At 37.9% G+C, this 13,116-nt stretch overlaps 1 protein-coding gene across 9 annotated transcripts in view; it reads right to left on the bottom strand.

Moving 5' to 3' along the window:
- The window catches only part of cadm2a (cell adhesion molecule 2a), a 434,133-nt gene that overhangs the window by 256,221 nt on the left and 164,796 nt on the right, over positions 1-13,116 (bottom strand). For 2 of the 9 annotated variants that reach the window (XM_084400982.1, XM_084400981.1), the window contains exon 2: positions 4,355-4,484. The exons of the other annotated variants lie outside the window; for them this stretch is intronic. The gene's annotated coding sequence lies outside the window, so the exon portion shown is untranslated. The remainder of the gene's footprint in view (positions 1-4,354; positions 4,485-13,116) is intronic. 9 annotated transcript variants of the gene reach the window in all.

Here is a 13,116-nt window from a genome sequence, read left to right as displayed (position 1 = left end):
TGACCTAGAATAAACCAAGTATTTAAAAACAAATTAATCTTTAATCTTAATCTTTAATCTTTAATGAGCTCACTGCTCAACCTTCAAATACTTGGACAGCATTTGCTGTAGCAGCGTGCTTTAAGAAACCCTCCACCTTCGCCAGCTCCACCTGTATAAATCTGCTACGGGTAATTCAAGTATGCTATATTGTACAGCAGCAGCAGCAGCATGTCTTACTTGTTCACAGCAGCGTGTTGTGTATGTATTGGCAGTAGCAAGTCATGTACTTAAGCAACAGCAGCAAGACCGAACATATATTCCACCAAGACCAAACATATCAACATTGTCATTTCCATTACCATGCCAAACACCCTGAGAGTTATTAAAATGATTCAAATACACAAATACTGCAGACTTACTTTATAAAAGAGTACAATTTTACCTGATAAAATGAGCAAGGCAACAGCAAGGTAGGATAATTCAGTATTGGTTTTTAGGCCGTGCTAAATGAAGAGAATTTATGATGAATAACAGTATTATATTTACAAGACAAAATATGCATTTCCACATTAAACTGTATCAAGCTATTTGCTTTTTGTAAATAAAGTATTAACTTATTTACAGTGAAAACAAGTGAGCATTCCCTGAAGCCCCTATGCGACTCATTCATCATTTGTTGATATTAATTTAAATACTTCCTTGTTAGTTGTTATTAGTCATGTACCTCAGGGTGTATCTTATGTCAGACAGTTAATGTTTATTTCATTATATTTGTTTTGTGCATTACCCTAATGTTGTTCTGCATTTGTTTATAATTACAAACTGTAAAATATACAGTACGGTATACCAAATGTCATGCAGTGCCAGCACATATGCTGTCATTTCACACTTACTGTACAGTTCTGGCAAACACAGCTGGTTTTATAAAGTAAATTTAACAGCTTTTTTTTTCACCTACAGGATACAAATCATGCATCATGTTACATAAAGTGAGAAAAAGAGTCCATGTTTTACCAAACAGGGAAAAAAGCAATTGCATAATTGCCTGCATTGCCTGTCTCAGCACTTAAACACAAACATAATTTGGTGGGTGCTATTTTCTTGAACTCTGCCGTAATGTTTTTAAAAGGGTTTAGTTGCTATGGTGAAGTGAAGGTGACGAGAAGAAATAAAAGAAAGAAAAAAAAGAGAGAACTAATGTAATTTCAGTAGCGTTTCCTTTGAGTGATGTGTGTTGTAATGGGGCGGTAATTGAAGAGGCCAGCTCTGAATCAATAGCAAAGCAGAGCATGCGGCATGAATCAGCCAAATCGTCCTTTATGACACGGCCACCGGTCTTCATAATGAACGAGCAGCGATGCTTAAATTGGCAACTGATTTCAGCTGTTACGGATACAGAGTACGCCTGCGGTGTATGAAAGTACAGTATGTATCGTACACAAATAGGGTAAATGAATAGAAAAGAGAAATAGAAACCACAAAAGAAATCCCCACATGAGGCGTTTCTCCAACATTCTGCGACAGAGAGCAGAAGGGATGTACAGTACTGAAAATCTAGCCCAGACTGCTGGTGGTTCATATTAAGCCTATGTAAACAGTATTTGTCTTTCTGTTTGGAACATGAGCTGCGAATGAACACAATGCATTGTTCTGATGAAGTTTAATGCAGTTAGCTCCTGTTCTGTGAGCTTTCTCATCCAAAACTTCCGTCTGTTGATATCATGTGTTCCTCCAAATCTATTTAGGAACAGGTGGCTGCTGTTAAATCAGCATCTCATCCTCTCTGACTGGCAGACACCAATCAGAAGACAAATTAAAAGAGACTACGTGCGCAGTGAGAGTTAGGCCATCCGTAGCGGGTCAGTTTTGTCATCCCTTCCTTGACTGGTCATCTCTGGGTTTGATCAACTTATTGCCAAGGTGAGGAAAAACAGGCTGTTAAACATGAATCCCGTCAGAGACGTTTGACTATACTTGACATTTGAATTGGCATGACATGCATGGCGAAATTTCTTAGCCATAATCCAGTTATTTCAATAGGGATCTGCAGAATTTAAGTTCACCACACAGATTTCTCTCATGTTCATGTTCTCTCATGTTGGTCAGACGAATTTGAATTAATTGGTTTGAAAGTGACTTCTGTGAACGGACCTTTTTTGCCTGCAAAATTTAGTTGAAATTTCATTACACGACTGCACCTTTAGAGAGTTTTACATTATGCAAATGACTTTAATGTTATGCAAATCATACTAGCAACCAATAACAACTCAATGTCAGAGTGAATGCTCCATAGCTCCCAGAAGTAGCCAACCAATCAGACTGAAATGTGAATGTATGTAAATTAGATGTAGATTTTATCTGAATATGTTCATATACTATTATTTATCCATCTCCCAAGGACATCAAGGAGGCTGATCTCTCTGTCATCTTCAGAACAGGAAGATGTCTCTGCTCGCGCAGCTTATAAACCAGAACTTTAAGATTGGAGATATCTAATTAAAACAGGAAGCAAGATCTGTGACTGAATCATATATCAGCCTTCGGATCTAAGAGTGGTCGTTTCATTGGGCCAGTGGCTAATGGTGACCCTGGGTTGGACTTTCACTCAAGCGTGAGGGGGTAGAGAGTGAGAACACTTTTTTTTTTGCCCCTTCAGATATAATTGGGAAGATAATTCGCCACGGGTGCCAGTCCACTTGGCCTTGCCGGGGTAATTGCTCCACATTAGTCATCTGCTCAAAACTGTAACTAGGCTCATACATTTTCAGAACATATAAAAGCCAGAGTTTGTGGTGGGTGCTGTTTGATGGGCCAATGGCAGACGAATCACGAACACATGACTCAAATGAGCAGATGCATTTTAGTGAATCTAAAACAGAGGATAACCAGTGCGGTCCAATTCATAAACAAACAGGCTGGTTGTTTTAATAAAATTCAAAAAGACTAAAACTCAGAAGGTATCATTTGAAATCATTCACCAAATGAACTCATTGAATCCAACAGAGTGGTTACTGAATCAATATTAGGCTATTATTATTTTCAGTGACTGAATATCTTAATAACATATATCCAAATACAATACACTATAGCAAGGACCTATTAAATTGATGAAAATGAACTGTAAGGATATTTATAATGCTACAAAAGATTCCTGAAAAAAAAAAACTATATTCATAAACATAAGAATAAGAGTAAATGTGTCTTAAGCACCAAATCAGCATATTAGAATGATTTCTGAAGGATCATGTGACACTGAAGACTGAAGTAACGATGCAAAATTTCAGCTTTGCCATCACAGGAATAAATGTTTAAAATGGGAAATAATTTCAATTGTAATAATATTTCACGTTGTTACTGTTTTTACTGTATTCGTGATTAAATAAATTAGACTTCTTTCTAAAACATTAAAACGTTTTACTACCCCTAACTTTTTAATGTTTTTAGTCAAAAATAATATTTTTCTAATGTACCAAATTAAAATGTTCCCTGTATAATTTGAGAGAGAATATATATTATATGTGCAAAAAAACTGATTTTATAACTGAAATATCCTTCAGTGACTCACTGGAACAAACTGAATCCAAATCAGATTTGAATCCACTCGAGTTAACTCACGGAGTAAACGCAAAGTCGAGCTGATAAATGGTCCGTGTGGCGCAGTTCAAATGAGTAGCACGGTTTCGTTCTGCTTTTTATCACCCAGCCCTACTTTCCATTGACATAATGATTTTTTATAGGCCTACTGTACGAACTGTATATTCTATCCCCTAAGTCTAACCCTAACCCTACTCATCACAGAAAATTTTCAGCATTTTTACATTTTCAAAAAAACATCACTTAGTATGATTTATAAGCTGTTTTCCTCATGGGGACCAAAAAAAAAAAAATCCCACAAAGTAAGATTTACCAGGACCACACACACAGCCACATTCACAAACACACATGTAGGCTCTCTCACCTCACTAATAACTTCCTGATGAGTAATAGCCTCTCTGAAAGATTTACAAAATGAGATATCTCTTTATGTCTCAATTGCCGCTCTTTATCTATCCATCCATCGCTCTGTCGTTCCCCTCCATACACGCATGCCACTAATCTTAAGCTAAATATGTGAGCAAAATGAATTACAGGAGCTTAAGACCCATGTATTCCTCATCTAGAGTACGGTTCCATCAACAGATCACACTGATGCCTCAAAAATGTCTAACTACAGTTCATCATGCACCACCTGCTAATAATTCACACTCTGAGAAAGAGGTATTAGTTGCTACATCGCTTATATACTGCTTCTGTGTGCGGTGTGAAACAGAGTGTTACGTAAGATTGGTTCACATGAAAGATGATGCTTATCTTGTGATGTGAATCTTCTCACAATTGCATCCGAGCCCTTTCTGTCCTCACCAGCAGGGGCTCACAGCTAAAACACTAAACAGCACGTCTCAAACATGAGCTCTCCAGAGCTCAAACGTTGGGCTCAGCAGGTCAATACCAAGAGCTCTTACCTGTCAAGACAAAAGAGAAAGAAGAAAACCCCGTAAGATTCACAGTCAGGCACATCATAACTTCAACTTTTGTGATAATTATGAAGGTTTTACTACAAACCAGGGTTGCATCAATAACAACATTGATGAATAAAACTGGGACTGGCAATAGATTTAATAATTCAATGTCAATAATTCACAATTAAGATATTTTAATCTCAATTCTAACTATTATAAATGTTATTTTTCATATTATCCATTTCTAAAACTGTGTGCATATCCAGGAAATGCACACATTGTAAAAAAAAAACTAAAAAAAACAATCCAATAAAAATATTTCCACATAGATAGATAAGTAGTTATAAAAATTCAAAATATGTTGAGGTATCTTAAATATCCGACAGACAGACAGATAAGATGAAACCTGAACAATGAAACCTGGTTAATTTTGATAAATCACTCAAAAAGGCTTAAACACAGAAGTTACACTATGAATCGGTCAATCCTTCACTAATGCATTCATTTTAATAACCACACTGCCAAACTGTGCAGAATAACAACATTGTTGTCAAGGTCAGGTACAACATTTTACCAGTAGGTGCAACCCCTTACAAACAGAAATTGGAAATTGGAGTAATTTGTATTAAAAAATAATAAAATAAAATTCCACTCTCAAAAATGTATTCCAATATGTCTGCTCTTTGTGTATGTGTGTGTATTTGTATGAGTAGCATAGCAAACACACACTGTGCTCTCCGGGGCCGCTTTAGCCCTCAGGACAGTCCTCCTCGTACAGCACTCCTGCTGCGGTCACTCTGTGGAAATGGTGAATAATGACCCTGAATTCGGTGCTGTTATCACAAAAGCCTCCCCTTCTCGGCATGATTATAGGCTGTTCCCCTCGCCCCAACAGCAGACATTAAAAAGAAGCGTGCAGCCCCTTAATGAACAGTGACTGTCACAGCGGCCCGTGCATCCAAAGAGCATGCTAACCCTACGGCTGCTCAACAATCCTCCCCGCCAGGCTGTCAGTACGCCTGAGACCTTATAAGCGCCACTATTTTTTTTCAATACATAACGTCACAAAGCTTTGTAGGGCGAATGGTACCCACACTTATCAGGACTTGGCACGCCAGCTAGCGGGAAGCCTCCGGACACGGAGGACACCTATGGCATGCATTTTTAATGCGCTCATAACTGCCACCCAAAGCCACGGAGTGGGTCTGGTCCTCTGCTAAGCTGAAGATTTACAGCCCTACCTTCCGTTCCCATGCTGGAAATAACTGCTTTAACATAATCCATAAAGAAACACCAATAAAGGCAAAGTGGTAGCCTGCATTCTATTACTTATGCATTTGCCTGTAAAATTTTGTTATTTTCACTGGTTGGAGTAAGAGGGTTGATGGGTTATTAAAAAAAGCAAAACAAACATTAAAACAGATATAGATATATTATGATAAAAAATTATTATCTTTATTATTTTAAACCAAAAGAACCTAATATATTACTTAAAAAAAAAAAAAAAAAAGGCAAAATGTACATTCACAAAACAAGTACACCAATAACTACCAAATGGTATGATAGCCATAATTAAATTAACATGATGATGATTTAATTATAATTTTTTTAAATATTTTTGGCAGATATATCATGAGGAAAAAATTATTATTTGCTCTTCTGAAATGAAATAATATATATATATTTTTTTAATTATGGTTATGATACCACAGTGTACCTATGATGAAAATTAACATATGACCACACATTTTTACATAAATACCTAGAATAATGAGCAAGTGTAGGAAATATGACAGCACAGTAAGCACACAGATGTCAGCCAATCATAACAGGGGTTATTTACATATAAAAGTCTTAAAAGAACAGATCACCTAATAATAACTCACTTTGTATTCCACAGCCATTCAGTTTTTGAAAGACTTGAAAGTAGAAAAATGATCAAATATGAATTAATATGAAAAAAACATATAATTATAAAATAAATTAAAAATATTGATAAAAAGTTTTTTAGTATCCCATGGTAGCAGTATGTGCAATTCTAAGGGTCAGAGAGAGAAAATGGTCATGTAAAACTAAATCACAAAGTTTTAACAGCAACTGATATTATAAATGTGCTTCAGGCAAAATAACAAAATGCTACAAAAGGGTAGCATATGGCCCTTTAAAAGTACAGAAGGCATTTTGGCTATTTGCCATAGGACGGCATGCTTTCTAACAGGGAGAGGATAATCTGCAGTTTGTGCACGATGTCCTTCTCCTGGCTTTGCGGATAGCTTTGGGTATATCGATCGAAGGGTGTTTTTAGATGTTTGGGAGCAGGCTGTGAGGAGCCTATGAAAGGTTATGTGTTGGAAAAGGTCTCGGCACTAGAGTGGAGCTGCAGGTTTGTTTAGCTATGCTCGTTCTGAATGCTAAAATAAGAGGGGAGGCTGCAGCATTCCTGGAGTCACTATCAGTGCTGTCAGACCCGAGGCACTGCTGGAACTCTCAAAGTGTCTGTGCAACACAAGCCAATACGCAGCAAAAACAAGCACACGGCTACATGCATATACACATGATAGCTAAAATTCAAACTTCAAATACTTAGTTCAAATGGTTTGATGTGCAATTCTATCCCACCTCTACAGAAGTATTGCAGCAAAATCCCGTGAAAGTACTGAAATGAGCACGCTAAATCTTTAGAGATTTTCCCATTTTCTGACTTCATCCAGAGTCAAGCCAGGCACACTTAACATGAATTCATCAGCATGAACTGTGCTATAAGCAGGAGTGCACATTACTTTTTTGGTCTGGTTCTCAAGGGAGCACCTGAAGATGCTCTGCTTGGTACTCACACTTTACACGGCACACTTATCCTACAAGCTGTAGTCATCACTTTCTTCCTGACTGCTCTCCTCACTATAACACTTTGTTATTAAATATAGGTTCAAGCTGTTTTTGATTTATTTTATATTAACATTAACGACAGACAACAGCAGGCATATTAAGCTGCTGTCACTTTAAGACCGAATGCACGGAGCTAATATACTGACACACGTCCGGTTACTTTTTCAACTGTTCACTTATAACATAACTGAGAGAATACTTGCCGAGACGGGTATTTTGACAGAATTTTGCGTTTATGTGTCCGTTCAAGCACAAGTAAATGCAAAAGCGGAATCAATTCGGTGTTCCAGCGCTGTCTCTCTCTCTCTCTCTCTCTCTCTCGCACGCGCCGCTGTGTGTAAAAAAGCTAGATTGTGAGTTTTAAAAAAAAATTAGTGGGTTCAAATTTTGCATTTGGTAAAAAATTGCAAAAGAGTTGTGTAAAAGCTATTATTAAAATAAAAAATAATAATAAGTGTAATACACCATGGCGAGATGTACTCAATTTGGCTGTCAATGAAAAAACAACATGGAGCAGCAGTCACTGTTAGTCAAAAAAACAAACCAAAAAAATACCTAGGGATTTACAGTGGAGAGTGTTACAGGGTGATGGCATTGCAGTTAATGCTTTTGTCTCTTTGATAAATTCTGATATTACTGAAGATTGTCCTTTTTGTTTGCAAAACAAAATGTGTTTATGCATTGTTAAAGGTTGAAACCTTTTTTTTTTATATATAAATTGGAGAAGAATTTCCTTTAATGTGCTTTTTCAATGAAAGTGTTGATTTGCGGTTTTAAATATCTAGAAAAAATCATCTGACATCTCAATTGTTGTCTCAATTTCTTGTTAGGTCAAGCAAAAATGACAATTTATACCACTAGAAACGAAAAAGAGCAAAAAAGCAAAATGTCTGTAACAGTTTAGAAGCTGCTCTTGTAAAACTAGTACAATCTAGGATTTTGATGTATTATTATAGATTAATACATCATATTTTATGTAAGTATAAATGTGATCCTTTGTGAAATTGTTGAAGAAGAGTTGTATTATATTTTTTCCTTTTTGTTAAGGTGATTCTTATTTTATTTTATTTTAATATCAAATGGGTGAAATTTGTTGAGTTTGTGTTATTTATTTTTTTGTTATGTAAATTGTAATAAAACAAGTTTTGAAAATCAAATCTCTCTCTCTCTCTCTCTGGCAGTGTGAATGGTTCTGAAAGGCTGAATGAAGACAGTGATAATAAGTGCAGGATATGTGCTGCTGATAACTTGCTACTTGGCTATAGCTTCCATTATATTCTGCTATTAAATCAAATATGTGTAGTACTGCAGGTGTAAAAGTGTGTGCAAAATGAATTTTTGTGACTGATTCTTTATCTACAGCACTTTTCTCCATGCAAAATTTTCAAAAATATTTAATTACTTTATCAGTGCTTGATAATTTTTGGAGGCCTGCAGAAAACGTGAAATGGATTAATAGAACTAGAGTTTTCTCTTGGTATTACAGACGTCCTTTCTATAGGAGGCTTCTAGGGTGCTTATCATTCTGCATCGCCCCCTGTGGCTCAGTGTGGGCGTTGCATGATATTAGCATGCACACAATGAGCCAAAATAAATCTCGTGCCTGCCCTGTGTAACACCCTATAGGTATTAGAGCAGCGTAGAGCCCTCTAGAGATGGACAGACTGTGAGGTACTGGGTGAACGACATTCTGAGAACTGAAATTGCTTTCTTATAAGACTGGACTCAAAGCAAGTAGCTTTGGAAAAATAACTACAATCAATGTGAAGAAGTCTGTGAGCTGTAATCTCAGAAGTAAAATATGTGTGCTCAATCCCGAAGAGCAGAGAAGTCATACTGGGTCTCATTTATCAATCTAACGTAGAAAAGAGCGCAGAAATCATCTTACGACAGGGTTCACGTGTGATTCATGATACATTTGCATGCTGCTGCCAATCGTACATATGATAAATGTACGAATGATCGTACGTTGATAAATGTGGCGGCTGAAAACAACCATCGTTTGATTATCACACCCCCTAAAAATTCACGGTCTAGAAGCCTTGCCTCATAGAGTTTACGACATGAAGAAACGTAGAGGAGACGAAGTAATCTTACTCTTAATTAGCCTGGCAAGCCAGACCTACATCAAGATGTTAGGTCTGGCAACTCACCATAGACACGGCTCAATCCGAGGGGCGGGATAAACGGCTGTCTTTCAAATTCCCTCTGCACGCAATAGGATAGCGCTACAACCAACCAGAGCGTTCCCAACAGCGGAGCTAACGTTAGTTGGTAGATTCAACTTTTGCCATATCTGGCCGGCAAAACTACGAACACATCTTCCTTTTTTAAGAATGACTTAAGTGCCGTTCTTTGCTCTTTTCTCAAAGAAAAACGTAACTCCAAGTCCTCCAGAGTCGCGGCCAAAGCCGATTCGAAAGACTGTTCTCCAGCAGCAGCAGCCATTCTTTGTTTTCAAGTAGCAGGGAACCGTCGCAACTCTGTCGTCATTATGTTAAGCCCGCCCCGCCTACTCTATACACGATGTGATTGGCCTGACCTAAGAAAATATTGTGAAAGGCTTTGCTGCAAACATTTTCGTGTTGGATAGCCGCAAATGTGGAACTTTATCCCTGAGGAAGCACGCAGAAACTGTGGTAACAAAGCAGTTCTATCGAACGGTATTTTTCATATTTAACACTGTTAAGTATGTGTGGTGTGCAGGGCGTGTTTGAACCCAAAATGGTCAGATGTAGGCTAGACGAAATTGCGTGGCATATAGTGTTGTAGCCGCGTCTGTTCGATTGGTAAAATGTGATAAGGCTACTCAGTTTTGTGGTAACGTTAGCCATGTTCTTCATGTACCGGCCTTTTGACAGCTTAGGCTGAAGTTGTCCTTGTGTTAATTGTCGTGTAATAACTTCTGTATGACCTGGCAATAAACATTTTTGTAAGTGTGTCTATAATGTGATTGTCTAAACTGATTTTATTCCGGGTGCGGGTCGGGTGTCGGTACTATTTTAAGCGGGTCGGGTGCAGATTTTAATTAGTGCTGTTGACGGAAAACGGGTTGGGTGCGGTTTTAAGCAGTGCGGGTACAGGCGGGTGCGGATTTACAAAATCGGACCCGTGCAGGACTCTGGTGTACACATAAATCTCTGACCCATCGTCTTCTTCTTTGTTGAATATCTGTCGTTCTACATACGTCATCTGGTATAATTGAAACGATTGGCTATGAGCTACGTACAGGCGCATTTGATAGACATTTGTAGCGCCCAATAAACGGCTCTGGGCATTCGTAAACCACGCCTCAAATACGAGAAAATGAACATGTAGTTCCCAGACCACGTCTCAAAGAGAAAGTGGTCTGACGTTAGCCAGGCTACTGAAAACATATAACACAGGCTCATCCGAGTTACTGAAGTCAGCAGCGCTGTACGCTTCCTAGGAAAGTTTTTTCTTCGTTTAAGTTTTGCGTTCTGATGAGCTAATAAAATATTAAAACTCAGTCAAAATAATATTTTGAGTACAGTTATGTCATCCATTATCGAGGACTCGCTCTCTCTTGTTTCATACAAACTCAGCTGCTGCCATTTTGCGACTATTGTTTTGTACACTGTTGGATTATAAAATAACAAACAGGTACGATTTTAAAAGTTTCATCTCAAATCTCTTATCCCCATAATTATTTATGAGGTGACATGCTGTGCAATAAGTGATATGACTGTACCATATCCCTTAAATGTCCATCTAGTTTGAACCTGCTGCGCTATAGCAACTGCTCCCATTTGAAGCTCATTTGAATTGAATTGAAAGAGAGAGATGGTTTGAAAGATAGGGTTTGCAGGAGATGGTTGCTGTATCTCTTTCAGACACATCGGATAAGGGTGTGAAATGGTTTGCTTGTCTTTTAGCACAACAAGCTCTAACATCTCAGATATTTCATTGCCTCAAGTTTTTTTTTCTTTTTCTAAGTGTTTTTTTTTTCTGCAGTTGTGGTTGCCATAGCAATGGTGGGGATGAAGAGTAAGGGAGGATGGTGTGCGTAGGGGGGATGTTTGGAGAGAGTGCTAGTAGGATTGCCAAGGTGCAATAAACGCAGGTAATTTCTGCACCTGTTTTAAGTGATAACACACATTATCCGAACACACAAACCTGCACATGCTCACATTTTGGCATGTCTAAACCAGAAAAACGGTTAAATCTGAGGTAGCGCCGTCACAGGTATTCCCACTTGCCTCCGAACTCCATGGATTTCACAATCAACCAATCAGCTTCGCTGGAGGAGGCTGGATTTGCTCTCGACAGAAAATCAAAAGTCATGAAATAAATGCATTGAGTTGTAAATAAGTCAGAGGAGATCTAATCACACGACATCAACGGAATACATTAAACTACAAATTGTGTGTGTATTTAATATTGTTATTCATGTCATACTATAATAGCGAGAAGAGAAGACAAGACAACAAAAGACAAGGAGGGGAGGGGAAAAGAAAAGAAGAGTAGAGACACGATGATGAGAAGAGAGGAGACAAGATTAGACAAGTCGAGACAAGAGGAGAGACTTGGATAAAAATGTTGAGGAAAGAGACAAGAGATGAGAGGAGAAAGACAAGATGATAGAAGACAAGAGGGGAGAGGAGAGGGAAGAGAAGAAGAGAAAAGAGGAAACAACATGATAGCAGAGACATGAGGAGAGAATAAAAGAGAGGAGGACATGAGACAAGATTAAGAAGACGAAAGGAGAGAAGAGGTGAAGAGAGCAAATGAGACAAGACTAGATGAGAAGAGACAAGAGAAACAGATGAGGAAGTAGAGGAGACTTACAGAAGACAAGATGAGAAGAGAGGAGACAAGATAAGACAAGACAAGGAAAGAGTTATGAGACAGGTCGAGACGAGGAGAGACATGGATAAAAATGTTGAGGAAAGAAAAGAGACAACAATCGATGAGTGGAGGGAGAAAAGGCAGAACAAGAGGAGACAAAACGAGATGAGACAAGAGATATGGAAGAGAGAAAGAGGAGATGAGACACAAGGAGAGAAGAGAAGGAGAGAGAGAGAGAGGAGACCTACAATAGATCAATTGATAGGAGAAAAGATGAGCCATAAAGAGATTAGAGGAGAGGAGACGAGAATCTATTCCATTTCCATTTAATCATTTAGCAGACCCTTTTATCCAAAGTGACTTACAAATGAGGAGAACAATAGAAGCAGTTAATCCAACAAAAGAGCAACGATATTTAAGTGCTGTGACAAGTCTCAGTTAGTCTAGCAGAGTACACAGAGCAAGTTAGGCAGAAAACAGTCAAGGTTATATTCTACTCTATACAGACAACTCTCCCTATAATAGTTTCAGCTCCAATACTTTTAAACCATTTTCCATTTTTCTTTTTAACTCATTTGTATCTTTTATAACAGTTTGTGAGCTGAGTGGGAGGTGGTATCTATTTTTAGTTTTACATGAGCAATTATTTTACTGCACCACAGTACAGAGCGTAGTCAATAAACATTAGTTACCCGCGCACAAATATAAACATACAGAATCATTAGAACATATATATCACAAAAGCCCTGAAGAGAGCTTTTGCAGCTGATCAATGTGGCAGAGAAATTTTCTCTCTATAGTCAGAAAAAGCAATTATTTCACCTAAAAAGCAGCATTACAGAAATAATCACCTATTAGTCACACAATACAAGACTGTGTTTTATACAGACCACCGGGAACTGATCCTCCATAACTCTTTTCCATAATTAGTGTACGATGG

This window comes from Rutilus rutilus (genome assembly GCF_951802725.1).
Source record: "Rutilus rutilus genome assembly, chromosome: 25".
Classification (NCBI taxonomy): domain Eukaryota; kingdom Metazoa; phylum Chordata; class Actinopteri; order Cypriniformes; family Leuciscidae; genus Rutilus; species Rutilus rutilus.
This window is presented reverse-complemented; position numbering and strand designations above follow the sequence as displayed.